Source organism: Stenella coeruleoalba, assembly GCF_951394435.1.
Source record: "Stenella coeruleoalba genome assembly, chromosome: 2".
NCBI classification, from domain to species: domain Eukaryota; kingdom Metazoa; phylum Chordata; class Mammalia; order Artiodactyla; family Delphinidae; genus Stenella; species Stenella coeruleoalba.
Genome location: NC_137147.1, coordinates 24,468,932 through 24,487,546, shown reverse-complemented (window position 1 = coordinate 24,487,546; position 18,615 = coordinate 24,468,932). Strand labels below are relative to the sequence as shown.

The 18,615-nt window shown below is 46.1% G+C and overlaps 1 long non-coding RNA gene across 1 annotated transcript in view; it reads left to right on the top strand.

Moving 5' to 3' along the window:
• The window catches only part of LOC307182408, a 62,394-nt gene that overhangs the window by 16,069 nt on the left and 27,710 nt on the right, over nucleotides 1-18,615 (top strand). Inside the window, exons 2-5 of the long non-coding RNA XR_013827164.1 lie at nucleotides 7,682-7,826; nucleotides 9,974-10,038; nucleotides 10,764-10,853; nucleotides 15,891-15,970. This is a non-coding gene — a long non-coding RNA (uncharacterized lncRNA). The remainder of the gene's footprint in view (nucleotides 1-7,681; nucleotides 7,827-9,973; nucleotides 10,039-10,763; nucleotides 10,854-15,890; nucleotides 15,971-18,615) is intronic.

The following is an 18,615-nucleotide window of genomic DNA, read 5'->3' as shown; positions in this document are numbered from 1 at the left end:
TTATTTGGAATTCTTCTGTATGGGAGATTTCTCTTCTCCCCCATATATGTCTTCAATCATTTATTTATACAAGTGTGGGATAGAATCCAGTGCTACTTTATTTATTTTGTTGCTCAGACTATTCCAGCTTTGAGCACTGCTGGGGGGCGGGGGTTGTCTTCCAGTTGGCTTCCATCATTGTGGTCACCTGGGCTCTTCAGTGACATGAGCTATCAATTTCTTTTTACTCTAAGTCTTTTTAGTCTTTTTATACTTTTTAAGTCAGTTTAAGTGAAGGTTTCTGTCACTTGTAACCATAAGATACTTTTTTTTTCCCACTCAGAACCTAGATATGTTTATTTTATTTTATTTATTTATTTATTTATTGGAGTCTAGTTGCTTTACACTGCTGTGTCAGTTTCTGCTGTACAGCAAAGTGAATCAGCCATGCGTATACATGTATGCCCTCTTTTTTGGATTTCCTTCCCATTTAGGTCCCCACAGAGCACCGAGTAGAGTTCCCTGTGCTCTACAGTAGGTTCTCATTAGTTATCTATAACAAATACCATTTACTTTTACCATCACTTCATAAAAGAAGTTGCCCAGTGGAGTCCTAGAAGCATGGCAGTTGCCTTTGTGGAGATGAGTTCTCAGAGAAGCTCTCCTTCCTTACTGATTCAAGTTCAGTGTAATCTCTTGGGCACCCACTGTGTGCTCAGCTCTGTGGTGGACATAAAAGAAGGATTGGAGTTTTGCCTTTACCTTCAGGGATCCCACAGAGGAGACGAGACAAGCAGCTATGTAGGACTGTAACTCTGGGTCTGCCTTCTCCATGAGACTGTACTCTACTTAAAGGTAAAGATCATACCCTTATGTCTCCTACGTCCCACTGCACCAGCACAGGTCTGACACTTCATACGTGCTATATCAATGTTTGCTCACTCATAATGAATTACAGGACAGTACAAGATCAAATATGTGTAGACCTTCGATTGAAGTCAATCATGTACCACTACTGTATCATGGGCGGCAGAATAGAGCAGGAAGGGGTAGGTCACAGCTGACTCAAGTTGGCAGGAAGACTTCATAGCAGGAGATGGTGAGATTGAGATGGGCCCTCAGGAATGATTAGAAGTCAGACAACCTGGCAGTAAGCAGTGGGGCTCTGTTGGAAAGCAGCTTGAGGCCCAGGGAGTAATATTCAGAAGAGGTTATGTCTTTGTTTTGCAGGGTAATCGCTTATTTGGATTTTACGGTAGCATGTGTTGGTGATGGATACCAAAGAACCTTTAGGGCAGTGGTTCAAAACTGGGAGTGATTTTGCCCCCTAGGAGACATTTGGCGACATTTGGCAACATCTGGAGACATTTTTTTTCTTAAAACTGGGGGAAGGGTGCTACTGGCATGTAGTTCTGGCATATGGTAGAGGCTAGGGATGCTACTAAATACCTTACAATGCACAGGGCAGTCCTCTTCCCCCACCAAAGACTTGGCTGGCCCCAAATGTCAGTAGCACTATAAGTTAGAAACTCTGGGGAATTCCCTGGCAGTCCCATGGTTAGGACTCTGAGCTCTCACTGCCGAGCGCCCGGGGTTCCATCCTTGGTCAGGGAACTAAGATATCACAAGCTGTGCAGCACAGACAAAAAAAAAAAAAGAAAAAGGAAAAAAGAAACTCTGATGTAGGGGGATTAATATGAAAAAGGAAATAGATATGATGCTATCAATAGCATTTCATGATCATGAGAAGTGCCTGGAAGCCAAAGCTACTATTACAGGGTAGCATTTACTTCTCTCCTTCTCTCCAAGGAACTTCCTTTTCTCTCCCTTTATGGGTCTCTCTCCTGACTTGTGTTGCTGGTGTCTTTCTCTTCTCTCATTACCTCCCCTTTGGTTTCATATCTTCAGAGCTTCTACTGCCCTCCTGCAAGTCAAGAACCTCAGAGCTACCTGGGGAACTCTGGAAGGCTGTCTGGGCAATGAATAGAATTTGGAGATGAATGCAGTGGTCTTGGCCCAACATATGTCTTTGCTTTCATGTCATCTAGGCTAAAAGTCATTCTATTAAGCCTCATGGGTTATGTATTTATTCAAAGGGACTTTTTTGGCTTTGTCACATTTCTAATCTGTCAAGATTTTCCCCGCCCCAGGGGTGTGATAGCTGCATTTGTTTACCTTAGGGATGACAGCAGGATATAGAGGTGAGTTTTCCAAAGTATAGTCCCTGTAACATTAATTCTCTATATTAATAAGTATTCTCTGAAAAAAAAGAGTTAAGAAAAAAATATTTCAGTGGTCACTCTACAGGGTTAAACAGATATTTTAGTGTAAGACTTCTTAGAGTCTTTATTATTCATATGGGCGTTTTGAGTTTCCAAGGGAAGGCAGTGGCATTCTATAGTCTCAAACCTAATTGACCACGGGACACATTTTGTACAACATGTATCAACAACTTAGTTTGGGAAAGTATGGACTTTGGAGCTTTGTACCCAGAATTCACGTCTCTGCCTCCATCACTAACTCATTTCTTGGGATAAGTGCTTGACTTTTTGAAGCCTCAGCTTCCTCATCTGGAAAATATAGTTATATGTAGGCAAATAATCCTTCCTCACAAGGTATTGGGTGTTACCTCCCAATCTCATGCTTTCATGGTTGTCACATGTTTCTACATTTTGTTGTTGACATGAATGTCTTTCGTACTAAACTGAAATCATTGAGCGCCTAGATGGTATCTTATGATCTTTATATTCTCAGTTCTTCCCTCAATTCCTGGCCTATCATGGCCTCGGTAAATGCTAAATGAATCATGGGTAATGTATGTAATAGGCACAGTGCACCTTGTGCAGTCCAGTGAATGCTAGTTCTCACCTGGCTCCTTCCCTTAGCCCTCCTCAGTGTGTAACAGCTTCTTGGAAGAGATAGGAAGGAAGGGGATTGGAGCCGTATGGTGATGGTAACTTCGATATTTTGGTTGGCTAAAGGCTTCAGGAGGTTTCATGCTTTATCTGTATGACAGTTAGCTAGTGTATATCAGAGGCTTGCTTAAGGAAGGTGTGCTCATCTATTTATAATTTTGTGCCACAGTAACATTGGTTAGTTCTCATCTGGAGCATTCTGCTCAATTTGGGACATCAACTCTCGGGAGGGGGGGATATTGGTTTCTTTAACATCCTTAGCCACGACTGCTTCTGGAAAGGATTGTGGAGAGGGCAAGGGAAACATTCACAAGCTGATGAGGGTCTTCCTGGGAGGGTTCTGGTGCAGATGGACATCTCAGATTATGATGGATGGTGAAGGAAATGACAATGTGTACAGGGATACATGTTAATCTTCTTCGTAAGAGCAGCACACTATAAAGAAAAGGGCTTTGGACTTGTATGAGCCAACCTGGATTTCAGTGTGTGTGTGACTGGGTGGGGGGTTTCCTGCCTCCTGGGCCTGAGTTTGTCTTAAAAATGAAGGTCTGGGGCTTCCCTGGTGGCGCAGTGGTTGAGAGTCCGCCTGCCGACGCAGGGGACACGGGTTCGTGCCCCGGTCCGGGAAGATCCCACATGCCGTGGAGCGGCTGGGCCCGTGAGTCATGGCCTCTGAGCCTGCGCGTCCGGAGCCTGTGCTCCGCAATGGGAGAGACCACAACAGTGAGAGGCCCGCGTACCGCAAAAAAAAAAAAAAAAAAAAAAGAAGGTCTGGGGGACTTTCCTGGCGGTCCAGTGGTTAAGACTCAGAGCTTCCACTGCAGGGGGTGTGAGTTCATCCCTGGTTGGGGAACTAAGATGCCACATGCCATGTGGTGTGGCCAAAAATTAAAAAAAAAAAAAAAGAAGAAGATTTGGGGCTGGAAGATGTTTGCAGGTCTCTTTTTGTTTGATAAAGCGTAACTCTGAGACATTTGAGGGCTGTGTTGGACAAGAGAGTCTAGACTGCAGACTTTTTCTGTGGGTTTCAGAGGGCAGAACTCAGACCAGTAGGGTGGGAAGAGAAGAGGCCAGCTGGCTGCTCAATAAGAAAAAGTCATTTCAGAGGGAGGGAGAATGTGGATGAATCCTATTGCCAGAAGTGCTACCAGAGTCACCTGCCTGGGCTCTTCTAGAGATGACCCTTAAGACCCCTGCTGTCAATGAAGAAAAGTTTTATTTTAGAGTAATTTTAGATGTATGGAAAATTGTGAAGATAATGCAGAGAATTCCCACATACCCTCCATCCAGTTTCCCCTAGTATTAACATTTTATATTAGTAGGGCACATTTATTATAATTGATGAACCAACATTGATACATCATTATTAACTGAAGTCCACACTTTATTCAGATTTCCTGAGTTTTTACCTTATGTTCTTTTTCTGTTCCAGGATCCCACCCAGAATATCACATTACATTTAGGCTCCTCTTGGCTGTGATAATTTCTCAGACTTTCCTTGCTTTTGATGACCCTGACAGTTTTGAGGTGCACTGGTCAGGCATTTGGTAGACTGTCTCTCAGTTGGGGTTTCTCATGACGTGTTTCTCATGATTAGACTGGGGTCGTGTGTTTTGGGGAGGAAGACCATAGAGGTGAAGTGCCCTTCTCATCACATTGTATCAATGTGACTTTTCACTGACGATGCTGACCTTGACCACCTGGCTAAGACAGCATTAGTCAGGTTTCTCCAGTATGAAGTTGTTATTATTGTTTTTGCCCCTGTTATATCATACTCTTTAGAAGGAAGTCTCAATGTACAGCCCACACTTATGGGGTGGGGAGTCGGGCTCCCCTTCCTTGGGAGGAGTCTTTAGTTTTAAAAGAAAAAAATGTATTTGGACTCTTGTTTGTCTCCCAAGGCTCTTGCAGAACCCCAGGTGCAGTGAGTGAGCCCATTCTCATTTTTTCCTCAACATCAGACAGCTAATCAAGGCGTGAGGATTTACTTAAACTAACAAATGATTATCCTTCCCTGTAGAAGAGTTACCAGAATGCTGAATTTGCTAATTACTCTTCTCTCTGCTTCTTCCAAGCAGTGATCTTGAGAGAGATGAGACCAATCTATCTTAAGTGAGGGCTGCAACTCAGGAAACTGGGAGGCTGAGGAACAGGGAGGGGTGCCCACTTACCAAAAATGAAGTGGGGGGAGGTGGATGCAGAACTGAAGTGACCTAAAGGGAAATGATGTGGTTAAGAGGGAATTAACCACACTGGGCCTAATTGAAATTTCTCGGTCTGTCCTATCCATCAGCATTTCTTCTGGATTTCTGCTTGTATTGATACCTCTGCTAATGGGGGTTGAGCAGAAATGTTTATCTTGGGACAGGGGCTGCTTGGAGTCTCTCTGGCCTTCTGTTCCCAACTTGCTGCCATTTCCTCCACATCAGGCCTTTGCTGCTCACATCCAAAGCTGAACGTTTGTGTTCAATTCTGCCGTTAACTGTCTGTGTGATCTTTGAGGTCCCATTTCTTCATCTGTAAAATGATGCATTAGTTTGAACCAGAAAGGGTAAGATAGGCATTAGTGATGCTTGATCCCTTTTCATACTTTTGGTAGATATTGCTAACTGATCGCACCATTCTCTCCTGCTGAGACAGATGGGGCCTCAGAATCTTTCTCAACACAGTGCTGTAGGTATTAACTATTTTTAAAAAAATTTATTTATTTGGCTGCATTGGGTCTTAGCTGTTGCCCAAGGGATCTTCATTGTGGCAGGCGTGCTTCTCTCTAGTTGTGGCGTGCTGGCTCTAGAGCGTGGGCTCAGTAGTTGCAGCGCACAGGGTTTCTAGTTGGGGCGTGCAGGCTCTAGAATGCACAGGCTTAGTTGCCCTGCAGCATGTGGAATCTTAGTTCTCTGACCAGGGAATCGAACCTGCATCCCCTGCATTGGAAGGCGGAATCTTAACCACTGGACCACCAGGAAAGTCCCAAGTAGGTATTAACTATTGATACATATCAGTTGGGGTGGGCAACAAGTAAATGATTTGCCATCTCTGGACTAGAGGCTTTTTTAGGGTCTTAACGATATTAAGATTCAGGTTTATACAATTCATTCATTATTCAGTCAACAAATATTTCTGAGTGTCCACATGTGCTAGGCATTGTGCTAGAGGCTGGGTATATGTTAGTGAATAAAATAGACATTGTCCCTGCCTTTGTGGGGCATAAAGATTGTAAGTTCTTTGTTAAATGTCATGTGTTGTATCTCAGTAGCTCTTAGTATAGTTGAGGGCAATCAAAATCAGCTGATGGTGGGAGGGGTAGGAAGTAGATTTCATTAAGCACCTTGGGCAAGGTTCAAATATATTATCTCATTTAATCCTCACAGCCACCTTATAAGTTAGGAAGCAACAGTCACAGTTTACAAATGAGAAAAGCAAGGCATACAGAAGAAGTTGCCCAAGAGCCAGGAGTGGTAAGTGGTAGAGCAGAGACTGAACCTTTGTCAGTCTGATGCCAAGGGCAGTGGTTTTTATACCACATCTCACTCATCCAAACTTTCTGTTCTTTCATAAAGAGAGAACATCTTCAGTAAGGAAGGAGGGCAGATTAGAGTCCACGCCACGGAGAAGGGGAGAGGATGGGCCCGTGTAGATACTGACCTGTGGCTGCTGGCGGCCCTGGCTGGGGCTGCTGTGTGTGGCTGGTGCAGCCAGTCAGCCCAGTGGAGCAGGGGTCTGGCTAGAATGGTGATGTGAATGAGGGCAGCCGAGAGAACGCGCCTCCTCCTGCCCCTGGATCATTATCATATCACGTCAGCCTGATTTCCTCCTAGGCCTACCTCGGACTTGCAATGTAACCAGTCCTCTTCCAGTTTCTACCAGCTGCTTAAAGCTCTAAGATTTCTCCCTATGCTCCTGTGCTCCCTCAAGTTGGGTTGCACCCTGGAAAGATGTGTTGAAGGAAGAGGAGGAAGGAGGCAAATATTGGGCATAGTGGGTTGAACTTGCCCTCCTGCATGTGGCTCTACTCCAGGCCTAGACCTCTGTCAGGTCCTGGACAGCCAGCCTGGCCTTGCTCTGTTCTCACATTTAATACAAAGCTCTCCACCAGACTTTGGCAGGTCAGCTCCTGAATGCCCGGAGTTTCATTCATGGAGACTGATGATGTTCAGAGTTCAGAGGCCCATTAGTCCTCCTTGAATAGTAGGTCCAATATGGGAGAAATAAAGGACTTTCCTGGAAAAGGAATAGGGAAGAACATCTCTGAGGCTTCACTTAGGTTACTTCCAGAGACTAGGAAGACCCCTTTTCTCTTAGGCAAGCACTCCCTTTCTTCTTCTCCTAAATAACAATTTAATGGGCTATGAGAATCTCTCCTTCCTTATAAGTGAACTAAACATCACAGTTGGTCCCTGTTGTTTTCATTCCAGTTTCCCTGAGAGCAAAGCCTGAAGCCAGGACTTGGATGCAGGTAGTTTATTTGGGAGGGGTGGTGGACACTGGGTGCACCATCAGATCTTCCTTTAGGAATGAAGGGCTGATTGCTTATCTGCTGCGAGTGCTGTGGCTGGGAGCTCTCCGCTGTCAGCCCTCCCAGGGTGGCCTGTTACAGACAGCCCCCCAGTTCAAGGTCACACCCACTTCCGGGTGTGCTTACATCCAATGACTGATGGAAGTCAGGGTAGAAAGCTCTTGTCGCCTCCCCCCCAACTCAGGATAACCTGGAGGTGTCATCTCAGCTTCAGAACTCCTCTGAGGGTCAGTGGAGGCTCACCTGGTGCTTCGTTCCTTCCCCTCCACAGGTGTTGTTGATTCCTAGAACCCTCCATAATGAACCTGACCTGTGACTGTAGCTGCCAAATGTAGTCTGGGAAAGTGGATACTAGGATGGGGTTTGGGAGCTGGATCACCATTGCCTGGCTGGCAGCGAGGACCATGTTACTCACGGTAGGTGGGGTAGTACAAACTATAATTTGTGGTGATCTGGGATGTATACCAGTGGAAAAGAATGGATTAGCTGGTGCAGTGTATCAGCATTTGAGAAATATGGGATAAAGAGTAGCCATGAGGACAGTGAAATTGGGTAGATGTTGCTAAGCTCAAATAATGCTTTGAAAGAAGACATTGCAGAGTTGAGAGCGATCGGTCGCAACTATAAGGCTAAGTGTGAAGGCCAGAGGACTTCCTTCTGGCATGTAAAGAGGTTCTCATCACCAGCAGAAGGAGAGCAGGGAAATCTGAGGCCCAGGCTCAGGACTTAATCATTAGAAAGAAGAGATGACTTCAAAGAAAGTTAAATTAGCAACATAAGCAAGTGCTTAGGTCGAGTCTAACCAAGGTCGGGGCCCTGGTTAGGAAAGAATGGGATCGTAACACATGGAATGGGGACTTCTGGTTGATGTAGCTGAAAATGTTGAATCATCAGATTCTTCCATACTCTCTGAGCCTGCAGGAATGACCTTTTCCTCCCTATTAAGGGTTGGTGTTCCCCTTTCCTTGAAGACAATGCAAAGATCTCTGCAAGACAGCATGTGCCTCCCCAAGCATGCTGCACCTCCCCTCCTGGCCACTGGGCCACAAATTAGGGTACAGTCATGACACCTGGCTAGGGACAAACTGATAAGCTCTCTCCTTGGAGAGCTGCAGAACCCAAGCAACATATTCCAGCAGGAGCCAAGAGAGTATGCTTGGGGCTGGTTTTTGAGATGCTTGATCAAGGTGGGATGGAATGTAGAGTTGGTTGAGGGAGAGTTTTTCAATTTGGGAGGGAGTCCTCTGCCGGGGGCACACTGCTGCAATAGGTCCTAGAAGCTTGGGAAAAGTGTTGGCCCACACTAAAAGATGCCCAGATTTCTCTGGGGCTTGGTAGGAGGAGGGGACAAAAGGTTGAGAGAAATGAGCATGGTAGAGTGGATATACTATTAAAGCCAGAAAACCCACAAAGGATGATGTTCCATTGGAAGACCCTGAGGATTTATAGAAGCAGTAAGGAATTTGTGGGTAAGAGGAACGCCCTCATCAGTGAGGTGGCTCTCCTCCAGAGACCGAGGGCCGGTGGCAGGAGATAGATGCCTGTACAGAATAGTGCTCCATGAGAGCAATGGGGAAGGTAGGAGCCTGAGGCAATAGAACCCTGCAGAAGCTAGGTGGATACATTTGTTGTAGTGAGCAGAAAGGTCATGGGCAGTCAGAGGGGTCCTCAGCTGTGGAGTTAAGGGATGGCTAATTGAACATGGCATCTCTAGGGGCAGCCGAAGAGGATGGCACTCAATCTGCATAAAGGCCCAGCAGGATGGTCACCCATGGCTATTTACTCATGTAACTGTTCGCGGGGCGCGGTAAAGGAGAGAATGACCTAAACTCGTGAAGGACGGTTGACACAGGGTCAGAATTGACACTGCTACTTGGAGACCTGAAGTGTCATTTTGGACGCTGGCTGGCTGGAACATGAACTCTTCCCAGACCTTTGGGGATTACTTTGCCTACTCCTTTTCAGAGGATCTTTCCGCATGTCTCGGGTAGTTCCCTCTCACAAATGTGCACGTTGTTGCTCAGCGAATTACCCGAGAAGAGCTTTGTGCAGTATCTCCTCTCTGGTACTCTGCCCCACAAATTATAGCGACCATGGGGTCCTCGAGCTTTGATTTCTGGCTCCCGAACTCAGAGAGACTGCCAGGCTCTGTTTGTACACCCCCTGCTTTTGTCGTAGTCAGAAACTATCTTTACGTAAGCGGGTGTAATAGGAGGGCTCATCTGATCACAGTCCTGTGTTGCCTGTTATCTAATCTCTGAGAACTTATGTCCCTTTCTTTTGTGGTTTTTCCAAGTTGTTTAAGGTGTGAGAGTAAATCTAGGCCCTGTTATTCCTTCTTGATCAGGAGTAAAATCCTCTGATTTTGTTCCTTTGTTTGTTTAAATGTACCACTCAACCCTAATGACACAAAGGACTGTAAATGACAAGTAAAGTGCACGCTTGGTAGTTGTGGTGAATGATTCCTTGGACAATAAAGCAGTCAGAGTTCTATAGCTTAGCTACTAACTTGACCAAGACTTGCCAGGATTTTGCAGCTGAAATTGATGCTTTTTCTGCCTAGTGGAAGTACAGCTCCCTTTTGCTAACGGACCTTACTGGAGGCTGGTTGGTGTCTCCGTAATTGATGTGAGTATCCCATTGGTGGGCTTGAGTACCCACTACCCGCCTCCAACAGGGAGCAGCTGTTATGTGCTGACATCAGAGTGTTTCAAGGTTAGGGCTGTTTGGCCTGGGTAGTGGCTACCAAGGATGTCTGATGGAAGCAGGAGCAAGGGAGTGTATAAAATTGGGGAAGCCACAGAGGTGAGTGTGGGATGTATAAGGGGAAGCAAAATTCAGTGGCCGGGGAGCCAAGTGAGCACACAAGGGAAGGAAGGGGCCAAAGTGGAGGTGGGAAGAAGGGACTGAGGCCCCATGACTGTTGCCTTGCCCAGGCCTGGAACACCAGAGGTTCTTTCTAAATGTGAGGGTGAGTAAGCCCAGTTAAAGATGGAGAGTCAGGGGGGAGCTGGAAGGATGGACTGAGGAGCTAGGTTTATTGAGGACATCCTTTATTCCTTTCCTTCTAAGTCTGACCCCTCCCAGAGAGCATCAGAGTTTGGTTCAGAAGCTCATGAGCAGCTTGGCCTTCTGCAGGAGGGCCAGGAAGGATGTAATACCAGTGTCTAGTGCAGCTCTTCCAGAAGTGATTTCCTTAGATCACAGTTCTGTGAGGGGCTTTTCCTCCCTTGTCAAATAAGTTTGGGAAACACTGCATCTATATCTCTATCTTGAAGAGCCATTAGCACGTTAAAAGTTCTTAGAAACCCTGCAATGAAGAAAGCTTTTAATTTTATCTACCTTTTCCTCAGTTTGCCCTGCCACAGGAAATGGGGAGCCCCACTGCGGTAACCAGCTGGGGAGCGGTGGAGGGCACAGACATTCAGTAGATAACAGGAATGGTGAGTAGGGGATTGTGGGTCATTCTTTATGTCGTGCTCACTACTGGTTCAGCCATTCTGGTCTTCGTGTTTCTGGAGTCCATCTAGCTGTTCTAGCTAGGTAGGTTCTAGCTAGGTTCCATCTAGCTAGGTAGTGCCTCTGCGTGAGCAGCTTAGCTTGTTCCTTGTCCTAGAGCCCCTCACGCCCCATCCTCCCGTTCACCCACATCCCCACCTGGTTCTTCAATGACTGCATCATTCTTGCCTCCACTCTCCCCTCACGGGCTCACAGAGGCTTTCCTGACCACCCTGCTTAAAGCTGGCCTCTGCAGTCATTTTATTTATAGGGCTTTTCCTCTTCTGAAATTAATTCATTTACTTGTCCTTCTGCTAGAATGAGATTTCCAGGAGAGCTGGGATCTTTTCTCCTCTACCGTGGCATGCCCATAGCTGTCAGCTGCTTCATACAAGTTAATAGCTAATGGTTCTCAGGGCTGACTGAGCCCTCCCTTGGGACAGGCACTGCTCTTGGAGCTTTCCCTGTGTTTTTGTGTTTTTAAGACTTGTTGACTAAATTAATGAGGGGAGCCCTCTCCTCACCCCCCATACAACGCTGGCCCGCAGCTGGTCCTACCTTGACCATTCTGGTCGGCACTAGCCCTCTTCCTCCATCACACCATCTACTGCTTGGGAACTGCATTTCATGTGCAGATCATAATTTACCTGTTGAGTCCCTTCTTTTTTAAAAAATTTTATTGGAGTATAGTTGATTTACAATGTCATATTAGTTTCAGGTGTTGATTCCCTTCTTACCAATGGTTAAAATTAATTGGGTGTTTTTCTTTTTTTTTTAATAACAACTTTACAACTTGCTTTGTAATGATTATTGTAGCTTTGCTGCAAAAAAAGAAGTTTCTGAACTGTGCTGCAGTATTGCTGAAAAGCCCTCCTCTGGGCTGGTAATACCTAAATAGAGGCTTGTTGGAGCAGGAACTCTCACTCACTCACCTCCATTACCAGGTGTTCACTGAGCATGTAACATGGGCTAGGCAATGGGCAAGTGCTGAGGACAGTGTTGAACAGACAGGCACCACCCTGGACCACCCCCCCCCCCCCCCCCGCCCCGTGCTTACATCCTAGAGGAGTTTTGTGGTGGTTCTGCACATCTCATGGTGTTAACCCATGACCGGACATTCATTTATTCATTCATTCAATCACCTGTTCACTCATTCACCAGTATTTGTACCAACCAGGTTCTAGGCACTGTGCTTGGTATAGGCATACAACAGTGAATATCAACAGATACATAACTCACCGGACAGGGTATAGGGGAAGGGACAGGTAGCTATAAGGCCTATCAAGCCGTATGAGGGCTTTGCTGTAGTTTGGGGCACCTGGGAGGGCTTCCTCGATCTGAAAGAGGAGGAGGTGTTCACTGGACACTGTGGCCTGCTTTTGCTGACACTGGGAACAGAAGTGCCCTGAGGTAGGAGGCAGCTGTGTTGTTCTGGAAACCCAGAGAAGAGCAGTGAGCTGGGAGCCAGGGAGAAGGGGCATCTTGTGGGTCCCTGTGGACAGATAGGAACTCTAACCGTGGCTTTTATTTAAACAAAGACTCTTTTTCAGTGTAACTCAGTCCTAGGCCTGCACCAAGTTGTTCCCCTTCCTAGGGAGAGTGAGGCTGGAGACAGACATGCCCTTTGAAAGAGGCCTCCAGAGAGGCCCTGTGCTGGGTGTCTGCAAGGAGCAGAGGGTTGGTGTGAGGGTTGACGCCGAGCGCTGCAGGCTTGTAGAATAAATACCACCAGGAACAGGTTGTTATCCACTGCCTCCTCTGAATCCCTTCCCGCTTGCAGTGAGGCGACTGTTTGTACAAGTCAAACATTGATTCGGCAGCTGGTGGGAAAGTGTTCTGGGCTGGAGGGGGAGGGGCTGATCGCAGGGAGTGGGGAGGAAGGGGGGAGGGGAAACTGACGGGGGAGAGAGTTGGGGGAGGCCCGCACTCAGGGGTTAATTCCTCCTGCCTGTGTCTCTGTCCCTCTTTGCTGGCAGGCTGTATTTATAGACGGGATAATTGCAGAGGCTTTGAAAGCAGGGCACTGGAAGAGAGGGGCTGGTGGGTGCTGGTGGAGAGGCCTGGGCCCCACCTGCTTCTGGAAGCTGCCCCTCCCCCGTCCTCGGTTCCTTCTTCTCAGGCCTCCTTGGGAGACCTTGATCAGACAAAGGGGCGGGTGCTGACTAGCAGCGTCCTCGCAAGGTGTCAAGTGCCTCACTTTTAATCCCCCAAACTGCCCTAGGTGGTGAATACAGTTATTTCCCTAGCTCTTTGGTGAGACCTTTCCTGACCACCTTAGCTAAAGGCGCGCCTACGCCCGAACCCACCGGCCACTCTCTAGAACCTCACCATGTTTTTACTTCTTTCATAGCACCGATCATAATCGGACAGTTGTCTTATTTTTTACGTGTTTTTAGTGTCTGCTTTGTCTATCTTGTTTGCTGAATGCCTGGCCTAGAATAGGTGCTCGAGAAATATTTGTTGAATAAATGAATGCTTATTTAATAGAATAGGAAACTGAGGCTCAGAGTGGTGAAGTAGTTCTCGGGGTCACATGGGGTAGAAAGTAGCTGAGCTGAAATTAGTGTCCAGGTCTGATTGACATCAAGGCTTAAGGTCCTACCAGTGGACCGGGAGTCTCAAACACAGAGCCCAGGCCTCTAAGGTGAGTGAGTGAGTGAACAGGGCTGTGTGTGTGTGTGTGTGTGTGTGTGTGTGTGTGTGTGTGTGTGTGTGTGTGTGTTCGAGGAGAGGTCTCTGTGCTGCCTCTGGTGCATGGAGCTCCCTCCTGACCCTGGCTGAAGGGGCAGATGCTGTTCAGCTGTGGCTAATTGTTGCTAAATCTTCCGATTTTTAGGACAAGCCAGAAATCTGGATTTTTATGTGAAATGTCCTGGATTTTAAATGCTGGCAACAAATCCACATTTAAAAAACACACCACACAGAGCACAGCCAAACCCATCACAGCTGCAGGCTGGATGGGGCCATGGTTTGCAACCTCTGTTCTCAACTCGCCTGCCTTGTATTGAAAAGCAACACAAATAAGGCTCATCCCTTCCACGGACACTGCACATTGGGTATCTCATAGCCTTTCTTTACCTAGTGTTTCATTTAACATTCACAATGTTTCAGGAGGGAGGTAGGGGAGATTGCTGTACCCGTTTTAGGGATTAGCAAACAGAGACTCAGAAGGACTCTTATGAAGCCACAGGGAAGTGGCAGTGAGCTCTCACTCTTGGGCCCTTTGCCTTCTAGCCCAGTGTTGTCTGTCCTGCCCAGGACTACCTCTCGCCATGGGTTTCATTTCTCCTTCTCTACTTGAGATATAGGAGAGAGGTTCTGTGTGATGATTCCCATGTTGTGCCACCCACGGGTTTGGGGTACCCCCAGCAGGGTTTATTCTTGCCAGCTCTGTGGAGAGCGGCCTGTGCTGGTTCTTGTTTGGAGATGCAGTTATCAAAATACTGTCACGCTGAGTAATGATATAGCTCCATCAACACACTTTGTGATTAGGTCTAAACAGTCGTCAGTCAGCCCAACAGGAGAAGGGAAGCCCTTGGCTAGCCTGCAAACTCTGGTACACTGCAGTGCCTCCCTTATTCAGCCCTGGGCCACCCCAAGAGTGAAAGGGCAGCAGTCGACTGTTGAATGCATGAATGAATTCCCAAGTGCCCATGGGATGAGGGGAAGAAGACCTTTAATTATACTGTCATAACCGTAGCTAGCATTTATTGTGCACCTACACATTCCAGATACTGCTTTAAGCCTTTTCCATGTCTGTTGGGGTAATCTGTAAATCTAGAACAGTGACTGGCCCTCTGTAAGTATTTGGAACACGTTACCCATGAATGTTTCATGTGATCCTCACAGCAACCCTGGGAGGGAGGCATTATCATCCCAATTTGTAGATAAGGAAGCCAAGTCACGGGGAGGTCAAGCAGCTTGTCCAGGAAACCCAACCAGCAGTGGTGGGCTCAGGGCTTGAACCCCCAACTGTCAGACCCCAGAGCTCAGGCTCTCACCCACTTGGGAATCGCAGAGGGAGGTTGCCTAGAGAGACCAGAGGAGACAAGAGAAGTGAGGAAGAGCATTCAAAGAGTCAAGAAAGGAAGGGTGTGTGTGGGAACCAGGCTGATAAAGGGCAGCGAGTGGGAGGCCTCAGGCAGAGAAAGGGCAAGAGTGAATTGAATTGGAACCTGGTTCTAGGTGCCCCCCTCCCTGCTGCCATGTTTCCCACGTGAACATGATAGAAGCTGACAGATCTGGGATTAATCTAAAGGCTTCGGTTCCCTGAGTATCAGATGAAAATTTGCCTCAAGCCTGGCCAGGGCGTGATTTGTAAGGGGGCTTAACCTCGGCCGCCAGCCAGGCTTCGTACCCTCCACGCTTCTCCATGGAGGCTGGAAGGGCCAGGGGCCATCTGCTGAGCCAAGTCAGAAGTGTTTAAAAACAGGCAAGAAACAAGAGAACTGATCAGCTTTTCTCAGTGAACTTAATGCTCTCTGAAGGAAGTGTGTAATTACATGAACTTACGTGTGTGGGGAGAGGCCCATAGCTGTCCGTCTGTGTTTCTCTCTCACCGTGTACTACCCGTGGGTGGTCTGCAACCTTTTACAGTACATGTCTCCACAGCTCATGCATTTGGGTGAGGAAGGTGAAGAGGTACAGGTGCTTCAAGCTTTCTTTTTGCCCACGGCCCATAGTAAGAGAAACCTTTGATATCATCACACAGTACACAAATACAAAACAGTGGCACCAGTCTCTGTGGTCCCATCGCGGCCAGGCCTGGGAGCCAGGGCTGCTGGTGGGTGTGGTGAGGTCCACATCAAAGCTCAGCCCTCGCCTTCAGGGAGGCTGAGCCGGTGTGGTCATGTCAGGAGGTGAGTTGAAGATAGTGGTGGTTAGAGCCTTTTCCTTGAGCAAGCCAGGCCAGGTAAATCTGGGAAGGTGCTTAAAGTGGGATCAGGGTAGGTGAACTCCAGTTCTCCTTCTCTGTTTGACAGTCTATGGTGACTGAGTGTTGGCCAATGAGCTGCAACAATAAGACCTGTTGGGGGCTTCTGGAAAAGATGTTTCCTTCCTGGTAAGTAAGAAGTATAAAAGGAAAAAGCCATTTTGCTGCTCTCTCTTTTTTAAAACTTTATTTTCTATACATTTTTAAAGATTACTGTCCATTTATAGTTATTTCAAAATATTGGCTCTATTCCCCATGTTATGCAATATACCCTTGTAGTTTGTTTTATAGCTAATGGTTTGTACCTCTTAATCCCTTATCCCTATATTGCCCTTTCCCCTTTTCCTCTCCCCACTGGTTACCACTAGTTTGTTCTCTATATCTGTGAGTCTGCTTCTTTTTTGTAATATTCACAAGTTTGTTGTGTTTTTAAGAGTCCACGTATAAGTGATACCATACAGTATATGTCTTTCTCTGACTTATTTCACTTAGCATAATGCCCTCCAAGTCCATCCATGTTGCTGCAAATGGCAAAATTTCATTCTTTTTTATGGCTGAGTAGTATTCCATTGTGTGTGTGTGTATAATGTGTATTACATATAATGTGTATTTTATATATAATGTGTATTTTATATACATATATATATGTATATAATCACATCTTCTTTATCCATTCATCTGTTGATGGACACTTAGGTTGCTTCCATATTTTGGGAGCTGTAAATAATGCTACTATGAACATTGGGGTGTATGTATCTTTTCAAATCAGTGTTCTGTTTTTTTTGAAAATATATACCCAGGAGTGGAATTGCTGGGTCATATGGTAGTTCTATTTTCAGTTTTTTGAGAAACCTCCATAATGTTTTCCATAGTGGCTGCACCAATTTACCTTCCCACCAACAATGTACAAGGGTTCCCTTTTTTCCTCATCCTTGCTAACATTTGTTATTTGTGTTCTTTTTGATGATAGCCATTCTGACAGGTGTGAGATGATACCTCATTTTGGTTTTGATTGCATTTCCCTGATGATTAGCGATGTTGAGCATCTTTTCATGTGCCTGTTGGCCATCTGCATTTCCTCTTTGGAAAAATGTCTATTCAGTTCTTCTGCCCATTTTTTAATTGGGCTGTTTCTTTTTTTGATGTTGAGTTGTGTGAGCTGTTTATTTATGCTGCTGCTCTCTTTTTTGAATAGTGTTTTGGATACTGTTGTGTGATTATATGATGGTTGGAATATTGCAGCCATGGTGATGGTTGGAATATTGCAGCCATGATGTGACTGTGAGGGGAATGTAATATAAGGAGGATGGCAGAGGACTGATGGGACTAGGCCAAGCTGGGGTACTTACCCTGGGACCACCTACCTCTACTTGTCTAGTAAGTAATAACTGTCTCTATAGTTGAAGCCACTGTTGGTCATATTTCTGCTCCTTGCAACTGAAATAATCCTAACTGATTTAGAAGCATAAACTTGGAGGCTGTATTCTGGGCTTTAGGAGGTCCAGACTTTTTGAACTGAGTCCTAGAAACAACGTTGGATGATTCAGACCAATGGGTTGGCTTGCACCTTACTTTTTTGTGTGTGAGTGAAGTTAGTGTGGCACCTCATAGCATTGGCTCAGGATGCCTATTCCTTGTGTGTTTTGCTCTATTTGATTTCCTTGCTACTTTTCTCTTTTATAAGAAGAAAAAAAATCACTTTGAATTAACGGGGGAGTTTCAGTTTCATTTTCAATCAAAAAAATGTCCTGGCCAAGTACATTGGAATAGTCACACATAAGGAGCTAAGTACCCAAGGGTGATGGTGAGAAGAGAATGGGGAAGAGGACCTCTAAATAGCTAACATTAATTGCACACCTATATATATGAGACATAAAAAGTTGAATTCTGGGGGCTTCCCTGGTGGCGCAGTGGTTGAGAGTCCGCCTGCTGGTGCGGGGGACATGGGTTCGTGCCGCGGTCCGGGAAGATCCCACATGCCGCGGGGCGGCTGGGCCCGTGAGCCGTGACCGCTGAGCCTGCGCGTTGGGAGCCTGTGCTCCGCAATGGGAGAGGCCACAACAGTGAGAGGCCCGCGTACCGCAAAAAAAAAAAAAAAAAAAAAAAAAAATTGAATTCTGGGACTCTTAAATTTTATTTCATTGATCTATATATTTATCCTTAGGCCAGTGCCACCCTGTGTTGATTACAGTAGCTTCGAAGTAACTTTTGAAATTGGGAAGTGTAAGTCCTGCAAATTTGTTCTTTTTCGAGATTATTTTGACTATTCTGGATCTCTTGAATTTCCATATGAGTTTTAGGATCAGCATGTCAATTTCTGCACAAAGGCAGTAGGGATTTTGATATATTGAATCTGTACGTACATTTGGGGTGTACATCTTAACAATATTAAGTCTTCTGATCAATGAACATGGGATGGCTTTCTATTTTTTAAGTCTTAATTGATATCAGCAATGTTTTCTAGTTTTCAGAGTACAAGCTTACACTTCTTAAGTTTATTCGTAAGTATTTAATTCTCTTTGCTATTGTAAATGGAGTTGTTTCTTAATTTCATTTTTAGATTGTTCATTGCAAGTGTATAGAAATACAATTGATTTTTTTTTTTTTTTTTTTTTTTTTTTTTGCGGTACGCGGGCCTCTCACTGTGTGGCCTCTCCCGTTGCGGAGCACAGGCTCCGGATGCGCAGGCTCAGCGGCCAGAGCTCACGGGCCCAGCCGCTCCGCGGCATGTGGGATCCTCACGGACCGGGGCACAAACCCGTGTCCCCTGCATC